General features: G+C 47.6%; 1 pseudogene; it reads left to right on the top strand.

The window, feature by feature from the left end:
• Positions 1–9,702: 9,702 nt before the first annotated feature.
• On the top strand, positions 9,703–11,055 carry LOC131480022 (guanine nucleotide-binding protein-like 1; annotated as a pseudogene).
• The last annotated feature ends 968 nt before the right edge of the window (positions 11,056–12,023 follow it).

Below are 12,023 nucleotides of genomic sequence, written 5' to 3'. Positions count from 1 at the left end.
ATACGCTGAGGATCTGGGGAGGCTACCTTTGACGGAGAACCCTGTTGGTAATTAAAAAAAAAAAAGGCCTGCGGAACCAGGAAGGGAGAGAGGGTGCAAAGGAAGGAGTGGGAAAAAAAGCACTTCTAATTGGTCTCATAGCCTGTCCTTAAAGAATTCCATATTTGACTGCTTAGGGTGGTCTGTCCTAGACTCAGTCATCCTACAGAGGCACTATGCAAATGAGCAAACCTGGACATTTGCATTCATGCTAACGCAGAGCCTTCTGTGAGGGTCAGTCCTTGGGCCTCCAGCACTCCTCAGCCTTGAAGGAGGTGCAGGAAACTCAGCTCTGGGGGTCTCCTCTCACTCCTGTTCCTTGATGCAATCTGACTGGCAGCCGCTGTTGGGAGAGCCTGGATGAAGGAAGACACCAAAGGGCAAGAGGATTCTGAATATTCATGATGCTAATTAAGCAACAGCTAATTGGAAAATGCTGGATTTTATTAAGACCTCAGACTTATATCGTTGCAACAGGCACCAACATAATAACAATCATCTAATGAGCATTTTGGGTTCTTTCCAAAGTGTCCTTCCGCTCTCTCTCCCTGCTGCTTTAATGCGCAGAACAAGCCAGAGGTGGAGGCAAAGTGGAACCGGCTCAGCTGCATGGAGGGAGCTGTGCAGGAATAGCTGATGGAATTGGGGGCTCAGCTGCTGGGCTTTCTACACCATCATGCAGGAGCTTTTGGAGAGAGCTGGGTCACCAACTTGTCTTTGCGCTTCAGGAATTCTATTTGCAACCTCAAGGTGGAAGGAGGCATCACACCTGGCGGGCTGCCTGGCCTTCAGCAGACAGTTGGTGAATATTGGTGGTGACAATGGAAACAAATCAGGCTTTAGAACGAGGCCACCTCCAGGAGAGCTTGGGTCTCTGCTGTGTCCATCTCCAGAGCCAGGGACGGCTCTTCCCCTACTCAGTCATTCTGGCGAGCTGACCCCAGCTCAGGAGCTGGGGACAATTCCAATCTTCTGGTTTAATTTCCCTGCAGAGCTAGAAATGGCCCTCTGAAAAAAAGACTGTATAAAACATACAAGGTCCTCGAGTGCTTTGAAAAATATCTAATGTGAGATCAATGTTGCATTAGAGGACAAAATGCAGTCAGATCTTCTTTTGAGGTTGACTAAATCAGGGCCGCGTATGACGGGTACAGAGAGGGGTGTGTTGTGTGTCAGAGCTCAGATGCGTTCTGAGTTCAGTCTTACATTTATCACAGCAATCATGGAGCAGCAGGAGCGCTAACTGTTTAGGAAATAACAAATGAACATTAGCATCATGGGAAATGAGTGCGAATCCCACCAAGCTGTGGCATTTGATATCTGCACCTGCATCTGGATCAGCAGCCATAGGCAGCCACTTCACTGGTCCCTGAGGCACAGAATCCTGCTAGTGGAGGACATCCTGGGGGAGCTGGGTGTGGAACCACATCTGAGCCCCACCTCTTTTGGCCACCCACTGCAGGCAAACTCCAGCTCCTCTGATGTGGCCCACAGTGAGAGCGCCTAGAATGGTGAGCGAAGCCAATAGCACAGGACGGAGGTAGGTAGAGAGATATCCTGGATGCTGGAACCTTCTCCGCTCAGCTGTGTCACAAACCCCTTTTAGTGCACTGCTGAAAATCCCCTTCCATGACCGCCCCTCCCCTTCTGCGAAGCAGAAAACCACCAGTTTTAAGTTCCATGATGTTACGACTTGGAAACAGTGCCAACTCTAACTAGCTGATACTGCTGTGGGCTATGCAAAATCTTCCTCTCCTGATGACCTTTAGGCATTAGAACATCATCATAATAAAATAACCACGGCCAACATTCCTGTTGCCACTATGTATCTGATGCCATGACATTTCCACAATTTAAAAGGGGACGCCCTCAAGCCTCCCCTCTGACCTCTGATTATTCAGTTAAACTTTACCCCAAACATCACCCCTATGTCGCTAGATTGTATAAAAACAGAGTCCCTGCCCTTGTTAAAGGCAGCTCATTCTCTCCCTGGCTTGCCCACTCTTGCTCCTTGTGTGTGTATTTTTGCTTTGAATAAATCTTGCTTCTCTGCTCACCTTTCTATATGCCTCCTCCTTGAATTCTTCCTCACAGGAAGAGAAAAAGCTGGACTGAGCCCAGTCAGGACCCCTGAAAATAGGATCTACTCCCATTCTAGATCAGATGCCCCTACCCCCAGCACATCAGGCCATACAGCAAGCCTGCAGGGAAAGGGGCCTGTTATTTGTATTATTTTCTAAGGTCCAAGAGTTTCTCACCTTATGCTCCATGTGGCTGGGTTTTCTGGAGGTCTAGTTCTGTAACGCACCCCTGGCCAGCCAGGACCAGGCTACTTCCCAGACTCTAGCCCCTTGTCAGGGTTTGGATAACAGTGGATTCATGTTCATGGTTAGTGGGTTCAGGGTGGAGACTAGATCTAAGTATGCTTCTAGGTCCAGTGGAAGATCGTTGAGGTATGCCTTTGGAAAGTAGTCCTCCAAGAGGGTTGGCTTTAAAAGTGGGGTTTTATTCAATTCTTCAGTGTTTCTGCTTCCTGGCTGCCACATGCTCTTCCTGATGCCCACCACCCCCAACAGACACCCGGATGGGAGACGCTCCCTAATGCCCGGCTGTGACATTCTTCAAGACCAGAGCCAAAATGCACGTTTTTTCTTCATAAATAGTATCTGTCAAATGTTTTAATTATAGTAAGAAAAAGTTGGCCAATACACCCTCCCACCTCTTTTCTACATTTCCCTGGGCTGTCCCCAGACCCATTCTTCCCTGTCCTTGAGTGCCTGGCATGCCCTCAGTCCATGATGCTCTGCTCTTTGAGAGCAGCTGGCCCTGCCTGCGATAACATTTACCCATCTCCTAGGTGCAAGATGGTGTTAACCGGTATCCCCTCCCTCCCTGACTGCTAGCACAGAGCAAAGAACCTTCTGGTTCTTTCTAAGAACTCCCCACCGGCCCAGGCTTAGGGCAACCTGCTTCTAAAGCTCTCTGTCCTTTCTCTTCAACAAACAATCATCAAGTGCAGGGGACAGAGCTGAGCAGCAGAAGCAACTCCCTCCCCCATGGATGGACGACTGTGACAGGCTCACCTGGCTCCTCTGACCTTACAGTGTCAACAACAAGACGCACAGGAGCCATCCTCCGGATGTCTTGAATCAGCTGATTTGAGGAGAAGGCACAGGCAGCAGCCCCATGGCTAGTTCCTAGGAAAGAATTGTAAAGACAAGGCTGCCCACATCGCATGCCTCTGGCCTCCTCTCCTGGGGCTGCAAGCCCGCCCTTGACTTGATGACAGATCCAACTGCTTCTTACCCACTGTCTGCCTGCCTCCCTGCCAGCCCTGAATGCCTGCTCCCTCCAAGTCACCCTGACCCCAGCTACCTCTCACAGCAGGCTCTGTCAGCCACAGCGGTCTCCTTGCTAAATGACAGCTCCCTACATTGCTGCCGCCAGCAGCACACGGTGTCCTTGACTTGGTCCTGCCTGCAGTGCGCACACGCTATCCCCTCACCCACTACAGCTCTGGCCACGCTCTGAGGCCAGCCTGCTCTATCCAACTTTTTCCCTGGCCCTAGCTCTACTACAGTTACATGTGCAAACTTGGCAAAGCACTTGCCCTCTCTAAGCTTGATCTTGCTATAGCAATAAGGCAGATTCAAGATTGCTGCAGGGGACACGAGGCACGAGATCATGGAAGTACAAGTACTTTACAAGTCACAGAGCACTGTCAGAATGGGAGATGGAGCTGGTGCTATTATTCCTAAATTCTGATCTACCCAGTATTTGTTAGCTCTTTATTACTACCATGAATTACCCAAGACAAGCTACTCCTGAAGGACGGAGGGTCAGGGCCCAGGGTCAGGCAGGCTCTACTGGTTTGGCATCTGGTAAGACCCAAGGTTGCCAGTGGTGGAAGGATCCCACAGTGACGCAGTGACCCTGGAAGCACAGAGAGAGAGAGACTGGGCTTTACCCAGTCTCAGGATTTACTGCAGTCTCTTGTGAGAATCATTTTCTGAGGACACTTCAGCGACTCACAAACCTCACTAGGTTCCACCTCTAATCACCATCATCGGATTAAATGTCCATACCTTCCCACCATTAACTCATGGTTTTGGAGCTTAATAACTGTGTGAGTTCTGGGAGCCAAATTCTCTCCAAACTATGGCACACCATAAAATTTTAATGTTAATGGCTATTTCCAACTGGCTTCTGCTGGACTCACCCAGGGCTTATCCCACACAGAAACATAAGCAGGAAGTAGATTAAGGCTCATGTGGTCATTATAGTTGATTTCATGAGTCAAACTCATACAATCACAGGGTGCTCAGACATTTTCTCAAATATTATGAGGGTATTTTTAAAACTTTGCAGAAATTGAATTAGAAGATGAGCTTACATTGGTGCAACATCTACTTAAATCCATACTTTTCTCGTAATACACATTATTTATGAACTTTTGGAAGACTTCTCATATTCTGGTTCTGTCTGTGCAGGTGTTTTGGGAAGAAACCTGTGAATTGGCAAATTGGGTAGGACACACAGCCTTCCCAGTTTGTTGGGCCCTATGCAAGCAGGTGAAAACCCCACAAGTATGATCACTCCCCAATGGAGAATTTCTCCTGTCTGTGGTACAGCAGCTTAAGCCATTGTTTGATGCTGGCAGCCCATATCATGGTGTTTGTATGAGTCTTGTATGCTCCATGTCTGCTCCAGCTCCATGCTAGTTGTCTGAGGAGGCAATAGAATATAGTCCCAGTGGTTGGGCCCCTGTAACCCATGTGGGAGATCTGGATGGAATTCCTGGTCTTCCTGCTTGGCCCACTTTGGGTTGTTGCAGCCATTTGAGGAGCGAACAACTGATGGGAAATGTCTGTCTCTGTCTCTCTCTCCCTCCCCCTTCTCCATCCTGTATCTTTCTCTCTGTTACTCTTTTGAACAAATAAGTGAAAGGATCAATTCTCAAAACCTGCGATATTGACATGCTTGTGCTTTTTGGCTCAGCTCCTCCTGAGTCTCAAGCCTGACGGCCTTTGGATGGGAATTGAACCATGACCCCTGCAAATGCATTTTGCCAATCACAGATCTTGGGACTTCTCCATCTCTTCATATATATGACATGCACATGCTCCTGGATTTACCATGGAATCACAGCTCCAAAAAGCCACTGAAAGCCAAGAATATTGTAAACCAAAAATGCATCAAATCCACCTAACCATCAGCCATCCCAGCTCAGCCACACTACCCACCACAGGATGTTGACTGTTCCTCTTGCAGCAGCAGGGCTGACCAGGAACTATACACACCGCTGCTGTCCAGCTTTGCAGAACTGCCTTGTACTGCATATGAATGACTAACGAAAAGATCCAAATTCATGTTTCAGCTAGGGTCAAGTGCATATTACCCTCTCAGCTCTAAAAGTTGTAAGTGAAACTCTCATAACCTGGGAGTCCACATATGGCAGGATTTTCCAAAAGTTGATAGAAAATGAAATTATAAAGAAGTTTTTTGAAACAAGAAATCTTGAAATCCACACATATTCTTTTCATACTATGCATTTGGAGACCCCTAGTGTACACACACACATACACCCTGAAGGTTCTGCTTCCTCAGAGAATAGGGACTGGTAGTCATCTTCCACTGGTACTATATGGAAATGGGCATGTGTTAAGAAGTTTTCTGCTTGTCATAATGACTTAGGAAAGAAAATGCTACCCACATTTAGCAGGCAAGGGCTAGAGTGCTAAGCATCACCTATTGTTCATGATTATCTCACCCCAAATGCCAACAGTGCTCCTTTCAAACACTTGAGACTGGGTGCTGGAATCCCCCAGTGTCACATAGGGTAGGGAGGCTTCAGGTATCTTAGGGCAGGGGGTCTAATGACATATGGGAATAAGGGTCACAAGGGACATGTTTGACAAGTGTGGAATGACTTCTGGGGGCTTTCACAGACCAGGGCACTATACTCTCAGGCACTTGAGGGAGTCAAGATGAGGTGGTTCAGAAAGGGGATTTGGAGGGCATGTCTAGGTCTTGCGTGGAAGAGCTTGGCTGGGCTGGGTTACAGCACCTGCTGGTGAATGTTGGGACAGGGTTGGATCCCATCAGGCTGGGCTGCAGCCCCACTGTCACACAGAAGAATCAGGGGATGAATTTAGTAGGGGATTTGTTGGCTTCATGCTGGTATGCTAGAGAGCTGGAGTTGGTGGCACGCCAGGCCAGGAAGGCCATGGCACTCACTGACACTTGCAGGAACTGCACCTGGGCTGGGTCACAGCACCTGCTGATGAGTGCTGGAACTGGGGGCAGACCCTGCCAGACAGGGCCACAGCACCCACCAGCATACATGAGATTTAATTCTGGGAGGTCCCATGGTGGGGAAATTTTGAGGATTCCCCAACTAGGGTACAGCTCCTACTGGTAAGAACTGGGACTGGGGGTGAGCTAGGCTGGGCCATACTGTAGCACCCAAATACCAGTGCCAAGGCTGGGGATGGACAATGCCAGGTTAGGTTGTAGCACACATATGATCCAGTGCTAGAAATGGGCCTAATGGAGGGACATGGGAGATTCCCCTGCTAGGAAATAACTGCTGGGGCTGAGGATGGACCAAGCTGGACAAAGCTGAAACACCTGTCAGCATGTGAATGGGCTGGGTCTGGAGATGAGCCAGGCTGGCGAAGCACATAGCACCCCCTGGTTAACATGAGAGCTCGGGCTGGGAGTGGATCCAGCTGGGCTAGGCTGCAGCACCTGCCAGTTTACACAAAAGCCAGGGCTGGGGCAGGCCTGGTGGGGGTTATTGGGAGTCACCTGGCCTAAGCCATAGCACCCATTGGTTTGCATGAGAGCCAGGCCTGGGGTAGGCTCGGCTAGGCTGGACCACAACACTGCTGATTTGTGTGAGAAATGGGACTGGGCTTAGGATTCACCAGGCAGCTACATTCACTTGGCTGGTGCGAGAAATGGACCGAACTTGACCATGTACTAGTTGATACACACAGCAGTCAAGTCTGATGACCTCCCAGGTGAGGTTTCTTGCGTGAGAATGCTGGGCACTTGCACCATTACAAAGCTGTTGTCCACACAGTCAGGTTTCTGCCCCATTTATAGCATGCTGGAGCCTTCTCTCTTGGCCTCCAGGCCTCTCACCCAGAATTACATCGCTCCTTGTGTTCTTGATCCACCAGGTCTTTGTCGGGGACTGTACCCTGTCCCACTCGGGACCTAGCTTGTCACCAGAAGCCTGCTGTGCTGCTGAGATCTTTGTCCAGCAAGGGCCATACCTGCTTGAGTGGCTCTTCATAGGAGTCAACCCAGAGTGTCTTGAGTCTGCATGAAGTGTAGTTTGCAAGACAAGGAAGAGCCTTTGTTGAGGGCTCTGGGAGACCTCCATTTAGTTCTGCTCTCCCCACTTAAAGTTTAGCTAATAATCTAAAAAACTGATTTTAAAAATCTACTTAAAATTGTGATTTATCCAAATTTAAACAGTCAGAAGTTGACTAGTAGCTACCACATTAAGGAGTATTGACAGCTGAGTTGATGTCTGTGGGCCTCATGAACACTCTCACCCTGGACTTACTGGTGTGTGTCAACAACCCCCTCATTGTTCTCTCTAGGTTGCAAGAACACATACTCTGGAGCTTGCATTTAAATACCTATTTAGTCTAAGAGATGCCTTATTTTCATCATATCTGCAAAACAGATTTATATCTTTAACCTTTAATTGTACCTTTAACCTATGGGATAATCTACTTCTCTCCAATTGAGATTACAGGCTCAATTCTCGCTGGGAGTTCTTTATTTCTCCCTTGTGGGTGCCTGGGAAACTGAGAGAGATCACCTGACTGAAAGGGGAAAATGAAGCTGTACCATGGGAAACTTCAACACCAAGGAGAAGGAATGATGGCTCAGGAAGTAAAAATCATTGAAAATTACCCAGCTAGGAAGTGACAAAGGCCGCAGACATTTGAAAAAAAGCTGGGGAGATCTAAAATCTAAGAGAGCTGGAGTTGGGCTCTCATAATGAGCTATGAATAAATTTCTCTGCTTTTCTGAGCCTGGTCTCTTTGTGAAATGGAAATAACAGTTACCTTAATTATATTAGCCAGGGCTTCCCAGAAAAACAGATTCAACAGGCAGCATATACATATACATATACATACACATACATTTCCACCCAAATATATACATACTCAAACATAGCTCTGTATTTGCATATGCATAAGCATATATACATAAATAGATATGGTCCTCCACATACATACATAAATACACATGCAGATATATCTCCACATAAACATACATGCACAGATATATGCATATGTACACATATACATGGATTTCAATGTCCGTATATATATGAATATGAATATATAATATGAATATATATGTCTGTATATATATATATGAATATATATGAAGGACAGATAACTCAATGTATACGTGTGTATACACACAAGCACAAAAAAATACATGTGCATGTGGCTACATAGCACCATATATGCATGTACATGTACAAACAAATTCACTGTGGTTTTATTTCCATATATACATACATGCACACACATATGTAAAGAGAGAGACTGGGATTAAAGAAACGGTCACGCGATCGTGACGGCTGAAAAGTCCAAAATCTACAGAACAGGGCAGAAGGCTGAGAATCCAAGGACGACCCGATGTTGTGTTTCAATGTTGTGTTCCTTGCTCTGTGGAGGTCAGACTCGCTCTAGTCATGTCTTCAAGTGATTGGACAAGGCCCATTCCATTATTGATGACAATCTGTAGTGCTCAGAATATACTGATTATTCATTTTGGTTGCTATTGAAGAGGCACACACACACACAGAGCAAGTGAGAGAGAGAAAGAGAGAACATCCCATCTGAGATTCACTCCCCAAATGCCTACAACAGTCAAGACAGCCTGGCTAAAGCCAGAAGGCAGGCCTCAATCCAGAGCTCCCCGGTGGAGGCGGCACAGACTCAGTTACTCGAGCCATCACGAGCCATCACCGCTACCTCCTAGTATCTGCATCAGCAGGTGGGAGGAATCTGAAGCTGGAGGCGGGTATTGAACCAGGTATTCCAATGCAGCACACAGGCATCCTGACTGGGTCCTAACTTCAGACCGAGCACCTGTTCCAGAATCTTCCTTTCCACACCTCATCCATATAAACATCCAGACAATGTTTGATTAAATATTGAGCATTCTGTGGTTCAGCCAGGCTGACATATAAAATCTCTATAGTAAGGACCATATTCATTTCCCTGCCTAGGAGAATGTATACAAATGTTTTGAAACTGTTAAGAAGAATGGTAAGAATGCCAAGGCCAAGAAGTATATGCAAAAGTGTTCTACATCATTATTTACCAGAGAAATCCAAATCATAATCACAACGAGGTTTCACTTCACCTAGAATGGCTACTATCATAAAGATGAACAACAAGTGTCAGGGACTGTGTGGAGCAGATGAAACCATGCACAGTGTTGTTTGGGATATAAATGGATACAGTCATTACAGAAAATCAGTGTGCAGGTTCCTCACAAACATAAAAATAGAGCGGCCACATGAACCAGCAATCTCACCTCTGGAGATAAATCCATTGGAAATGTCCAAGAGATAGCTGTACTGACCTTTTCATTTTAGCTCTGCTCACCACAGCCAAGATGGAGAACCTTGTGTCTAAGTGTTGGCCCGTAGAGGAACGGGAAGTGAAAGTGTGCCGTATATGCACGATAGACTACTGGCCAGTCACAAAGAGGAATTTTGTCATTTCCAGTAAGGTGGGTGGAACTGAAGAACTGTTTGTTCTGTGAAATAAATCAAGTAGTGACAGACACATAAACTTTATGGTCTCATTTACATGTTGCATCTAAAATAGCTGAACTCATGAAAGTAGAGTGGGGAGGAAGTTGTCAGGGCATGTGGCATTGTTGGGGGTTCTTCAAAGAGCCACCTATCACACATCATGGTGACCAGAGTTAAATGCGACGTATCATTTACTTTACAATTGCCAAGCACAGATTTTAAGTGTTGTTCCACACAAAGTGATAGTTACGTGAAACAATGCAGTATCAATTCATGATTTGACCATTTTAAAGTATGTACATAGTTCAAAACATTGTATATACAATAAATAGATATAATTTTAATGTATCAATTAAACACACAAGAATTGTGGCAGAGAGAGCCAGGAGACCATCGGCTGTGTGGGTTTCCCCAATGTGGGCAAATCCTCCCTCACCAATGGGCTGGTGGGGCGCAAGGTCGTCAGTGTTTCCAGGAGCCCCGGCCACACGCGCTCCTTCCAGACCTACTTGTGAAGCTGTGTGATTGCCCCGGCCTCATCTTCCCCTCCCTCCTACCTAGGCAGCTGCAGGTTCTGGCAGGCATCTACCCCATTGCCCAGATCCAGGAACCCTACATTGCTGTGGGCTTTCTGGCCTCCCGCATCCCCGTGCAGGCCTTGATCCACCTGCGCCACCCAGAGGCCAGTGACCCCTCCACAGAACACCCCTGGAGCGCCTGGGACATCTGTGAAGCCTGGGCCGAGAAACGTGGCTACAAGACCGCCAAGCCGGCCCGCAACGATGTGTACCGGGCAGCCAACAGCCTCCTGCGGTTGGCGGTGGATGCCGCCTCAGCCTGTGCTGCTACCCTCCCGGCTACAATGAACGGAAAGGCACCTGGGAGTCTTATCCAGAGACCACGGAGCTGGTAGTTTTACAGGGCAGGGTGGGGTCAGCAGGCGACGAGGAGGAAGAGGAAGAGCTGAGCAGTTCCTGTGAGGAGGAGGGAGAGGAGGGCCGCGATGCGGATGAGGAGGGAGAAGGGGATGAGGACACCCCAAGCTCAGCTCCAGCGTCCAGCCTGACTGCCCGAAACCCTTACGCCCTGCTGGGTGAGGACGAATGCTGAGTGCCTGCCCAGGCCCACCTTCCCACCCGATGGCTTTGCTTTCGAACTGACTTAGGGGTACCATCCCTCTGCCGCCCCAGTTGTGAATAAAGAGTATCTGTTTTGTAAAAAAAAAAAAAAAAAAAAAAAAAATGTAAGGCCTCCAGGTTTGAGTGTGCTGACTGAAGGCAGAAACCACACCAGGGTGGGTGTTTGGCTTAGTGCTTATTCTGCCAGTTCAGACAACAAGTGCCATATCAGAGTGCCTGGGTTTAATGCCTGGCTGCAGCTCCTGATTTCAGCTGCCTGACAAAGCAGATCCCGGCAGACAATACGGAAGGTTTGAGTGGCTCCAGCTGCTGATTTCAGCTGCCTGACAAAGCAGATCCCAGCAGACAATACAGGAGGTTTGAGTGGTTGGAAGTTCATCACCCACTTGGGAGCTAGGGATTGAGTTCCTGGCTGCCAACTTTGGCCCATGAGCTGTTGTGGGTATTTGAGCAGTAAAGCAGCTGATGAAAATATTCTCTCCCTCTCTCTCTGCCTTTCAAGATAATAAATAGTAATTGAAACAAATAAATAAAAGTGCATGACCACTGACGGTGGAAAGCCCTAGTTGATAAGAACTGTGAAGGGTTTAACTTGCTATCTGTTATAAGGTCACCTTCCCTCACTTCGTGAATTCAAGCAGAAGCCAGGGAACTCCTAGGCCAAAGGCCAGGACTTTGGTGAGGGCAGTTGGCAGGTGATGTGTACATAGGCTTGACAGTTGTATTCCAGAAGAGGCACAAAAACTTTCCTGCTCTAACCCTGTGTTACGAACTGTAAGCTCTGCTGGCTTTCCTGCCATAGCACTGGGCAGCACCAAATTTCCGTTTACTCTAGAGACAGACCCTACACTCACACAAAGACAGCCTGGAAGGGGAGATGCTTGCTGAAGCTCTCTTGATGTGCACACACATGAGACCCACAGGAAATTAACTCTCAGGACAAGCCTGTACATGAGAACACCTCAGACCTCAGGTCCTCTGCGTGATGCCAGAGCACAGGAAGACATCAGTAACTGCTTAGACTCCTTCTCAATCTGGAT

Source organism: Ochotona princeps, chromosome 4, assembly GCF_030435755.1.
Source record: "Ochotona princeps isolate mOchPri1 chromosome 4, mOchPri1.hap1, whole genome shotgun sequence".
NCBI lineage: Eukaryota > Metazoa > Chordata > Mammalia > Lagomorpha > Ochotonidae > Ochotona > Ochotona princeps.
The sequence above is the reverse complement of the archived record's forward strand: the minus strand, read 5'-3'. Positions and strand labels throughout refer to the sequence as shown.